Source organism: Chiloscyllium punctatum, chromosome 12, assembly GCF_047496795.1.
Source record: "Chiloscyllium punctatum isolate Juve2018m chromosome 12, sChiPun1.3, whole genome shotgun sequence".
Taxonomy (NCBI): domain Eukaryota; kingdom Metazoa; phylum Chordata; class Chondrichthyes; order Orectolobiformes; family Hemiscylliidae; genus Chiloscyllium; species Chiloscyllium punctatum.
In genome coordinates, this window is record NC_092750.1 from 81,781,654 (window position 1) to 81,792,958 (window position 11,305).

The window sequence follows — 11,305 nt, forward strand, 5'->3', positions numbered from 1 at the left end:
TAGCAAATGTTGTGCCCTTATTCAAGAAGGGCTGCAAAGAAAAAACTGGGAAATATAGACCAGTAAGCTTCACATCTGCTTTTGGTAAACCACTTGAGAAGGTTCTGAGAGATAAGATATGCATGCATCTGGAAAGACAGAGTTTGACTTTAACAGTCAGCATAGCTATGTGCATGACAGATCATGCCTTACAAATTTTGTTCGAGTTTTTTAAGGAAGTGACCAGGAAGGTTGACGAGGGCAGTGTGGTGGACATACCCGATATGGATTTCAGTAAAGCCTTTCAGAAGGTTCCACATGGTCGGCTGCTCGGGCAGGTTAGATCGCACGGACTCCAAGATAATCTGGCAAATTGGCGACACAATTGGCTTGGCGTTTGGAAGCAAAAGGCTATGGTGCAGGGATGCTTGTCGGACTGGAGGCCTGTGACTCATGGAGTGCCTCAGGGGTCAGTACTGGCCCCATTGCTGTTTGTTATCTATATCAATGATTTGGACCAGAGTGCACAACGCAAGGTTAGTAAGTTTGCAGATGACACTAAAATAGGAGGCATCCAGTGAGGAACGTTATTAGAAATTGCAGCAGTACCTTGATCGGCAGGGGAAGTGGGCTGAGAAATAGCATGTGGAGTTTAATATAGATAAGTGTGACATCTTGCATTTTGGAAAGTCAAATTCAGGTAGGAGTTTAATGATGAATGAGAGTGCCTTAAGGAGTGTAGTGGAACAAAAGGACATTAGAGATCAGGTGCACGGTTGTCTGAAATTTGAGTCACAGATACACAGGATAGTGAAGAAGGCTGTTGGCATACTGGCCTTCATCAGCGCATTAGGTATAGACGTTGGGACATTATGTTGGAATTGTACAGGATGTTGGTAAGGCTGCAGTTGGAGTATTGGGTTCAGTTTTGTTCTCCTTGTAAAAAGGATATTAGTGAATTAGAAAGAGTGTAATAGAAATTTCAGAGATGTTTCCTTGGTGAAAGGGTTTAAGTTATAGGGAGATTATGGACAGGTTAGAACTTATTTCTTTACAGCCTAGGAAACCGAAGGGGTTCTTATAGAAGTGTAGATCTTATCAAATTATGAGAGACGTGCATAAGGGTGAATACTTCAAGTTTTTTTTTGCAAGGTTGGGGAATCGAGGACTAGAGGACATCCGTTCATGCTTCGAGAGGAATAAAATAACAATTAACCCGTAGGGGCAGCTCTTTTACACAGATTATGGTACACATATGGACTGAGTTGTCAGTGGAAGTGGTTGAGGTTGGTACAATAACAATATTGAAAAGGCACTTGGACAAATACAGATAGGAAAGGATTAGAGGATACAGAGCAAGGGCAGATAAATTGGATGAGTTTGGATGGACAATTTGTTCGGCATGGAACATGTGGGCCGAAGGGGCCTGTTTCCGTCTGTAGAACCATATGACTGTAAATCCGTGTGTTTTGGGAAAGAGACAGGGAGGGGGAGAGCGAGAAAAAATGTCATGGAACGATATGTTCACTAGTTTCAGAATGCTGAAATGAAGACATTTCGACAGTATCATGCAACACGAGTCAGTATTATGAAGAATTATGAGTGAATGGTATATTAGTGTGAGTTCAGGCGATTGAGAGTTTTGAATGAGCATTTGTCCTATCGCTTTGCAACTGGGAGAGAGAACTGCAGAGTCTTCGACACATTGAGCTGTATAAAACAGTAATTTGTCTCAATTTCATTTTCATTGAGTGTGACAGAGGGATTGTCTGTACAAAGCTGAGCTGGTTTCCTGGTGCTCTCTTATCGAACTCACCTCATTAGCTACCTACCCCACCCCATGGTTTCCCTCTCATTCAATACCAGCCCGAATCTCCCACCCATCATGACTGCAGGTACACACAGTCGCCCGGGTGCCCCTGGATATTCCGTGATCCCTGGCACTGGTGCAATCTTTAAAAGGCCAAGGGGCACACGGTTGAGCTTTCTCAGGTTGGTGCTGTATTGCACAGATTACCCCGAGCATGGCAAATAAGGGGAATTTACACCACGGTTTGTTGACAGAGCATGGCGGGCTTGGTGGATGGGCTAGTACAGAGGGGGACCATTCCCTTTCCAGAGGGGGCCATACCACCAGACCCACCGAGCATCGTCTGTACTCACCACCCAGCTCAGTGCAGTATCTGCGGTCTGAAGAAATACCCAGCAATACAGGACACACATCAATAACCTTCCCTATTCTGTCAGGGTAAGGGTCACCGTATTCTATCTGTTCCCTCACAGTCACTGTATATCTGTTACAGCACCGACCCCCAAACAAGGCTCATGCTCCAACACGCTCACTGCAGCGCCTTCTGTCTTTCTCTCTCTCGTTTGCAATACCCAACACCACCCCCCACCCCCCCCCCCCCCCCCCCGCCCCCTGACTACAGTTATAGAATATTCTGGAGAATGCCGATTATGGAAAATTCCAGATAATGTTCCAAATAATTCCCAGTTTCAAGAAAATGGCAGTGCCCCATTGTATAATACATAAGAGGAAGGAGTAGTGATGTAAGTTTTTCAAATCACACACAATTCAAATCACGCTGAGGTGATTCAGCCCTTCAAACATGCTCTAGCATTTAATAAGTTCCGGCTGATCTGATGGTTTTCTCAGCTCCATGTTACAGGAATTTTTAGTCATTCAACTCCCTGGGTTCCTGTCACTGACCAGACGGCACTCAGGCACTTTTACCCCAGTTTTCTTCAAGCGCCTGTTCGAGGGCATTTCCCATGGAATGCACTCTCCTAACAGTATATTCCATCAGTTATATACTTTCATGCAACGGTCAGCATGCTTTACACAGACCAAACAAAAATCTACACTTTTTTATGTTATAGATGTCCAATCACACTTAGTAATTCTGGTTATTTCACTTGACTCACCTTAATAATATTAAATCAGAATCAGCTTCTAAGCACGTCTTGTTATAAAATACAATTTCGAGCAGAGAACGTTTTTACCCTCAGCTGTTATCTTGACCGTTATCTGAATTGTACCCTTTTCATTGTTATGAAAGTTTCTCTTGCCCTTTGTCTGTGACTACTTCTGAGTGTAACAGTTGCTCTGTCGCCCCTCAGTTGGCTGGACGGCAAGATTTGTTATGTAGAGGGAAGCCAACTGCGCAGGTTCAGTTCCTCACGCTGACTGAGGTTACCATGAAGGAGATGCTCTCTCAACGTCACCCCATCACCCGAAATGTGGTGACCCTCACGGTAAACCAGCATGAGTGGTCTCTCTACGGAAAGTTCTTTGGGACTCTATTCTATCAATGTTAGCATTTTAATTTTTAAAAATAGTAATTTTATTGAAAAATAGATTTTTAATATTGTAATAACCCAATAACAACACAACTCAAATAACTGATCAAAATTACTCTCATGTGCATGTACATACAAAAAAAGTTAAAACACTAAATAGACAGAGAAAAAAACAAAACTAAACAATAAATAATGAATAAATACTATAGGTCAGCATAACAAAACAATAGCTCTCGTTTTTCAAGAGCATTAACTGATACAAATTTTTATGTTCATAATTCTTCCTCGCTGGATATTAGATTCATTAGACCATATCGACATGGCTATATACAAGCCCTTATTAATGTGACAGATAAACCTGTATCGTGGTTATCCAAAAAGCCTGCCATGTCTTATATAAATCTCTGCTTTTTTGATGCACCACACTGATGAGAATGTCCAAAGGGATATTCTCCATGAAGAACCTACGACGACCCAACAGACCCGGGGTTTTCAGACATCCAACACAACAGAACATTTTTCCTAGCACAGAAAGTAAGGATATATTTTTGCCTCATGTGCATCTCTGTAAAGTACCCTGGGCAGGCCCAGGAAAAGAAAAACCGGGTCCATCTCCAATTCAGTCGCCTCGACCTACTCTATCACACCTAACACAGTGCTCCAATATAGATGAAGCCTGAAGCAGGACAAGAAGCAATGAGTAAGAGTGCCTGTAGTCATTCTGCATTTAGGACATGCTGAAGATAATCCCACTTTGCATTTTGTGAGACCATCTGGGGTCAGATCGACCTTATGAAGAATTTTCAACTGCATAGAATGGGTCCTATTACAGATCAAAATCCTTTGAACATTTTCACAAATATCCTCCCATGTCTCCGAGGTGTTCTGAACCCCAACTCTCTCTCGCAGACATCACAAAGCTGCACAGTCTCGTCTGAGGTGACACTCTCCAACTAATGATAAAGGGAACTGACTGAGAGTGCATTCGGAGCACTAAGCACCCGCTTATCTCTATCGGATCTGTAAGAGTCTGTTAAAAGTGTGCTTTTTTAAAATCAAATCTCTGATCTGAAAACAAAAACAAACAGAAGAGGTCTCTACTAGGTAGTCCATACTTACGAGTTATTTGATCAAATTATGACATTCTTTCTCCCTGAAATAAAATGTCGTGGCTCAGTAGATAGCACTGCAAACTCACAGCACCAGTCTCCAAAGATGTGCAGGTTAGATGAATTGGCTATTGATAAATTACCCATGGTCTTCAGGGATATGTAGGTTGGGGCATTAGTCAGGGTAAATTTAGGATGTTAGGGGAATGGGTCTGGGTGGGTCGAAGTCGACTTGTTGGGCCCAAGGACCTGTTTCCACACTGTAGGGATTCTATTAATTCTAAATCACTGAAGCAAGGTACACCCTTAGCTTCCCACAGTTTAAACATGGAATCCATTATCCCCGGTTGACAACTTGGTATACGAATTATAGGGGTAAGAAACAAGGTTTTGGCTGCATTGCCCTCGATCTGACTCATTGTCATTCATGCTTTAACTTTATTGATAATTATTGAGTTATGACAATACTCCATAAATGTTGTCATTTTGTCGAAGAACAACAGACTAATAAGGGTTCACATTGTCTGAGAGAGTTCAATATCTAACTGTATTGACACCGAGTCCCCAGTGGCCCAGACACTAACATAGGATAATAAAGAGCTTAATTGATAGCATTTAATATGGGAGATCCCCACAATCTGTGGGGTAGTTGCAATTTGCTTAGCTTAATAAAGAGTCGCTTATGGTGCCAAACAAAAGAGCTAAACCAGCCATAAAGTCTCCTAAATATCTGTCTGGGAAACATCAAAGAAAGCATTCACACGGGGTATAGTAAATGAGGAAGGACATTCATTTTAAGAACAGCTATCCGACCTAGCCAGGATATTGGAAGTGCCTCCCTTCTTTGAAGGTCTTGATTAATTTTGTCAAACACATGGACATAGTTCACGTTAAATAAATGATCAAAGACAGATGCAATGAATATACTGAAATAGGGAAATCAGGCCAGTGACTATTTAAAAGGAAACCAGGATTTACTTTCAATATGAGGTATTTCCCTGAGACCTCCCACAGAGAAGGCCACAAACTTTGTAAAATTAATCTTATAGCCCGAAAAGGCGATAAGCGAATTAATGCATTGCATCACGTGAGCTGCTGAAACTGTGGGATTTGACAAACACATGATCCCTCATCTGCATACAACATAATCTTATGTGACTTCTATCTTAATTCTGGGGCAGGTATGTTGGGGTAATATTCCTAATTGTGCAGGATGTCACCGTGTCTAAGATTGTTGCAGGGATTGGGAAGAGATCAACCCTCGTTTGGCATTTGTGCGGATTAAAGAAGAAAATAAAATCCCTACTTGTGAGGTAGATCTGCCTCCAGGTATCCACCAGCTCTAATCCACTAATTGCTTACTTTATAACGAGGGTAATTGGGGACCTTTGGACATTCTGTCCACCGTGGGGCCATAAGACAGTCGAAATCTCCTTCTACAATAATGTGCCATGATGCAAGATAACTTACTTTGGATAATGCATCTTTCAGGATTTTAAGACAGTGCGCCAGGGGGCAATAAACATTCAAAATATTGTATTATTTCCCAAAGTTCAAGACTTTGGGAATGATGATCCTTCCGTGAGTGTCTAATAAAATCTAGTAATTTAAATGGAAGATTCTTCTTCACTAGTATGGTTTCTCCCCATCTCCTAGTATTAAAAGACGTGAAATAAACTCGATCAAACCCACCCTGCTATAACGTCAAATATTCCTTGTCATCAAGGTGCATCTCCTGCAATAGGACAACATCCACCCTCTCTGTTTTAAGATGAGAAAGTACATTTTTCCTCTTGACTGGCAGATGGCTCCCCTTAATGTTCCAGGTACAACATTTAAGCACATCATTATCCAGAACACACTGTAACAACATTTCAACTCTAGAGTTTCACATCGAATTACACAACCCTGATCATTAATGAAAAAAAGACTCATTGGGCCTAAAAAACTGTACAAACTAAAACTACTACAACTAACAAGCTCTCAAATCTTTCCAAAGCTAAACACATAAAATCCAAAGAACGAAATAAAATCCAAAATGCCAATGACACTCGATTGGGGAATTTACACCCGACCGCCCACTGGGGATGCTTACATATCTCCAAACTTTATCTTCTGCCCGCTACCAATTTGGAATCCAGGGCAATTAACAACAAAAATCGGGCATGAACCGCCCTTCGGTCGGCACTTCGTCATCACAACTACCTTTGTCACTCCATCCAGCTTGGGCTGCACACCAGACACAAGCAAAGAAAGAAAAACAATGTTGTAATACTAATGAAGAAGTTAAAAATGAGTACTCTACCCATTCCCGGCTATAATTTAACACTGGTTAATAGCAGAAAAATCCAACAAAATTTCTTGAAGAGAGAAACATGATTACCTAAATATCCAGCTTACTTTAAAATGTCCACAAAGTTTTCGCTTTCTCTGGAGAGTCAGACGAGTTCATGGATCCATTGAAAGTAATACGGAGCACCACTGAGTACCGTAACGAAAATTGAATCCAGAATTCCCTTACTCTTTTCTTGATATCATCAAACGATTTTTTTTCCTGAATCACCGCCGTTGAAAAGTCCTAAAAGAACATAATACTGGAGCCCTCATGAATTAAAGCCATCACATCTTTCCCCTGGGTTCTGGAAGAGTCCATTAGTCTTAGTTTGTCCCCACAACTGTGTAATCGAACAAGGACAGGATGAAAGCGTTGGTCTGAGTCTGACTTCCGCGCCGTAACCCGATGAACTGTCTCACTTTTCACCCCTCCCTCCTCAGTTTTGAAGTGAAGGAATCGCTGCAGCCAGTTCTTGAAAAAACTCAGCGGCTGACCACCTTCTGTCCACTCCAGCAAACCGACGATGTGAATATCCTTCATCCTACCCCTGTTCTCGAGGTCGTCATCTTGTTCAGTTGAGGTGCAGACCTGCTTTTCAATGGCGACGATCCTCTCCCGAGAGGAATCGATCACGGTCTCTGTCGATGCAGTTCGGCTCTTGACATCGTCTGTTTTGTTTCCAAGGCTGTCAAGTTGCTGCTCATGTTTTTGGAGCACGGCTGACAGCGGCTCTAGCCACTGCAGTGGCTTCATCCCAACTTCAATCATGGCTTCAATCATTTCGCATAACTTGGTGAACTCAGTGACTAAAGCCTGGTGAGTAACTGGGTCCATGGAACGAGCAGAGTGGGTTGCAGTTACAACCTCAGGCATGCTCGATGCTTCTGACGGGTGCACCATGTGTTGGGACTGACTCGATTTTCTCCTATGTTTTGTCATTTCCACTTGATAAAACGGGATTAATAAAGATTCTATCACTCTTTTAGTGTTGAATGTTCATTAAATGCCAGGGATGGGGTGGGTTAGAGAACCACGTTGCCCGTATGTTGATGCAGAGCCCAGCAAACCAGACCTTCTGGATTGCCGCCATCTTGTATTCCCTCTGAACATTTTATCGATATTATCATTTCACTTTACATTATAGTCCTGGAGATTCTGAAGCCGTGTTATTTGATACCACTGTCTACATTTCCCCCAAAACAGCACATTGCTGCCCATTCCTCGATAATCCTTGACTCTGTTGTTATTTATGAACCTTCCGTCTGTGCCTCAAAAATATTGAATATTTCTGCAGACTCACAGCACTTTGAGAAAACAATAATAAACATGATGATTTGAGTGTGAGATTAGTTTTTTGTGTCTCCCTATGTGAGAAAGGATATAATTACATTGGAAGCAGTTCAGAGATATTTCATTTCACGCCTCCCTGGGGTGAAGGGCTTATGTTATGAAGGCCTTAACAGGTTACTCTTGGAATGAGAATGAAACATACAAGACCTTAATAAGAGTGGATTAGGTAAGTACCCACTGGGTGCTTGTATAGGCCAAATTTATTGTCATTGTCATACAACCTCTACAGTGTGGAGGCAGGACATTCCGTCCATTAAGTCCACACTGACCCACCAACCAACAGCATCCCACCTGGACGTGCCCCCCAATTGTATCGATGTAACCCGGCATTTCTCATAACTAACCCTCCTAACCTACACATCCCTGGGCACTATTGGCAATTCACTTTAAACTGCACATCTTTGGACTGTGGCAGGAAACTGGAGCACTGGGTGGAAACCCACACAGCCATGGGGAGAATGTTCAAACACCACATAGGGAGTCGCCCGAGGTTGGAATTGAACCCAGCTCCTTGGTGATGTGAGGAAGCAGTGCTACCAACAGATCTAACATACTCCTCCGTTAGTTCTGTTAGTAACTTGTGGCTAACGAAAGAAATCTGCCTGACTTGTTCTTATCACTGAACCTAACCCAGTCTGAGACCTTTATCATCGGCCATATCACCAACCTGGTTACATTTAAAATTTGTTGTGAGCAGTGGAAGAGTGGGAATGGAAAAGGAAAGAGTGACACCCTCCATCCACAGTCACAACTGGAGTGAGAATAAAATCACAAAGTGGGAATTCATTCAAGTGGGAATTCTCTTTCCCAGAAGTTTGGGATGGCTGAATCTTTATATTATATCGAGGCTGGCTTCGGCTGATTTTCCATAGACAGGTGAATCAGGGATAATGCTGCATGGAGAGAAAAGTGCAGCTGGGAACACAATGAGATGAGCCACGACTTTATTTACTGGTGGAGTAGTGTCAAACGGCCGAATGGCCCCCTCGTGTCCCTCGGCCCTGTGTTCTGATGTTCCAATCAGCCCTTCGGACCTGCTACACAGGGGCAGATCAGGGCCACTCCGATGGTTAGGTGCAGTTTTGGAAATGTACTTGGAAAATCCAGGCTGTATCAGGAAGTTACACTCACCCCCCAATCTCTGTTTCCAGGCTTCCTCTCTCCGCAACGTCTGCTCCAGATGTGGGTCGTGTTACAGATCCAGATTTGCTGTGAATACAGCCCCCACACCCCACCCAGCGTTAACTCAAACAAATCCTCTGCTAACCCGAATGTAGCATTACACAACACAACTTCCGAGAAAATAACCAGTGACTTTGCAAAAGCATAACAAGTGGAATTAATAAATAGGAACAAGAGTAGGCTATTCGGCTCCTCAAGATTGCCCTGTCATTTATTACGAACATGGATGATCTACTCCAGGTCTAACTCCACTTTCTTGCCAACTCCTTGCATCCCTCCACAACTCTCTGGGTTAGGGAATCCCAGACATTCGCTACCTTCTGAGAGAAGACATCACTTTGCATCTCAGATAGAAATCGATGTTCCATATTCGGTATCTATGTCATCGAGTTCGAGACTCCACTCAGGAATGGTAACAACTTCTCAACATCTACCTTCTCAAGTCCCTTCTGTGTCTTGTATGTTTGAGCAGTATCACTCCTCATTCATTTAAACCCCAATGAATAATCGCCTCTCCATTTTACAGATTCTCAATAACACAACCCTTTCATCCCTGGAAACCGGCTAATGAACCAACCTAGTTACTTGCTGCATCAGCATGCTGACTTTATGTTTCATACACAGGAAGACTCCAATCCCTTTGTACTGTTCCTTTTATGGAAGTCCTCTCCATTAAATAACAGCCTGCCTTTTGCTTGTCAGTGTCATCCTCGAACTCGGATGTATACTCAGCGCCCTTCTTCAGACTATCAGTATAGAGTGTAAATAACTGATGCCATAGGATTGATAGCGGTGGTTCTCCAGCAGATATACCTTTATCATGAAGATCCATTAATCCTGACTCTCCGATTTCTATATGTTAAGCAATCATCATCCCATGTTAATACATTCTCCATCATCCTAGGAGCTTCTGTCTTGTGTAAGAACTTTTATTTCGTAATACCCTGTGGAAAAACTCTGGAAAGCCTGGTGTCTAACAGATCCCCTTTATCAAGTCCACTTGTTACATTCTCAGGCATCACCAGAAATACTTTGCATGACTTTACAGGGCAAAATATAACTTCCCTTTCACAAAACCACTCTGAACCTGCGTGTCCATGTGAGCCAGGGTTTCCAAATTAAGCTACTCCCATCTGCTTTCATTTGGCGCATATGCCTCTAAATGTTTCCCATCCATATGTTTGTCCAAATGTATTTTAAATGTTTTAGCTGTACATGCATCTCCCACTCCCTCTGGCAGCTCATTCCATACCCACACCAACCTCTGTGTAAAAACACTGCCCCTGCGTGCCTTGTAAATTTTCCCTCTTTTACCTTAAACCTATGCCTTCTACGGCTGAACTCCCCCATCCTGTGGAAAAGACCTTGGCTTTCACCCTATCCATACCTCTCATGATTTTAGAAACTTCCATAATGCCATCCCTCAACCTTCTGCACTCCATCCAAAACTAACTTCAAGAACAAACATTTGAAGACAAATACTGCAAATTTGAAACGATAGTAAACATGACAGATAAACAATACTCAGCCCAAATTTCATACTGTGATTTGTTTTTTCTCCCTATCACAATACTAAGGCAGCATGAAACGCTTACTAGTGCCAATAAAAGTCAAGCACCTGATATCCTTTGTCTAAAGGGGGCGATGATCTCGACAGTGAAAACATATTTATGGCCAGACCTTTAAAATGCCACATAGTCAACATTCTCCCTCCTGGCCTCCCAATGTCCTTGTGTGAGTGTGTCTTCTTTATCTTGCACTCAATAGAGAGAATCCCTTTCTCCATTCACACCTTAATTTAAACCCATTCTATATCATCTTCTCATTCACCACTGCTAAAAGCCGGTTTATCTTTGCCACCCCCTCTTTTCCCTGTCACCTATCTCCCACCTCTGGAAAGCTATTTAAAAGCCAAGTTTCCAATCCTATCCAGTTGTGAAGAAGTGTCACACTGGGCTTGAAATGCGAACGCTGTTTCTCTGTCTCTGCAGATGCTGACAGACCTGCTGAGTATCTCCAGAAATGAATAGGCATGGAACAAATTTTC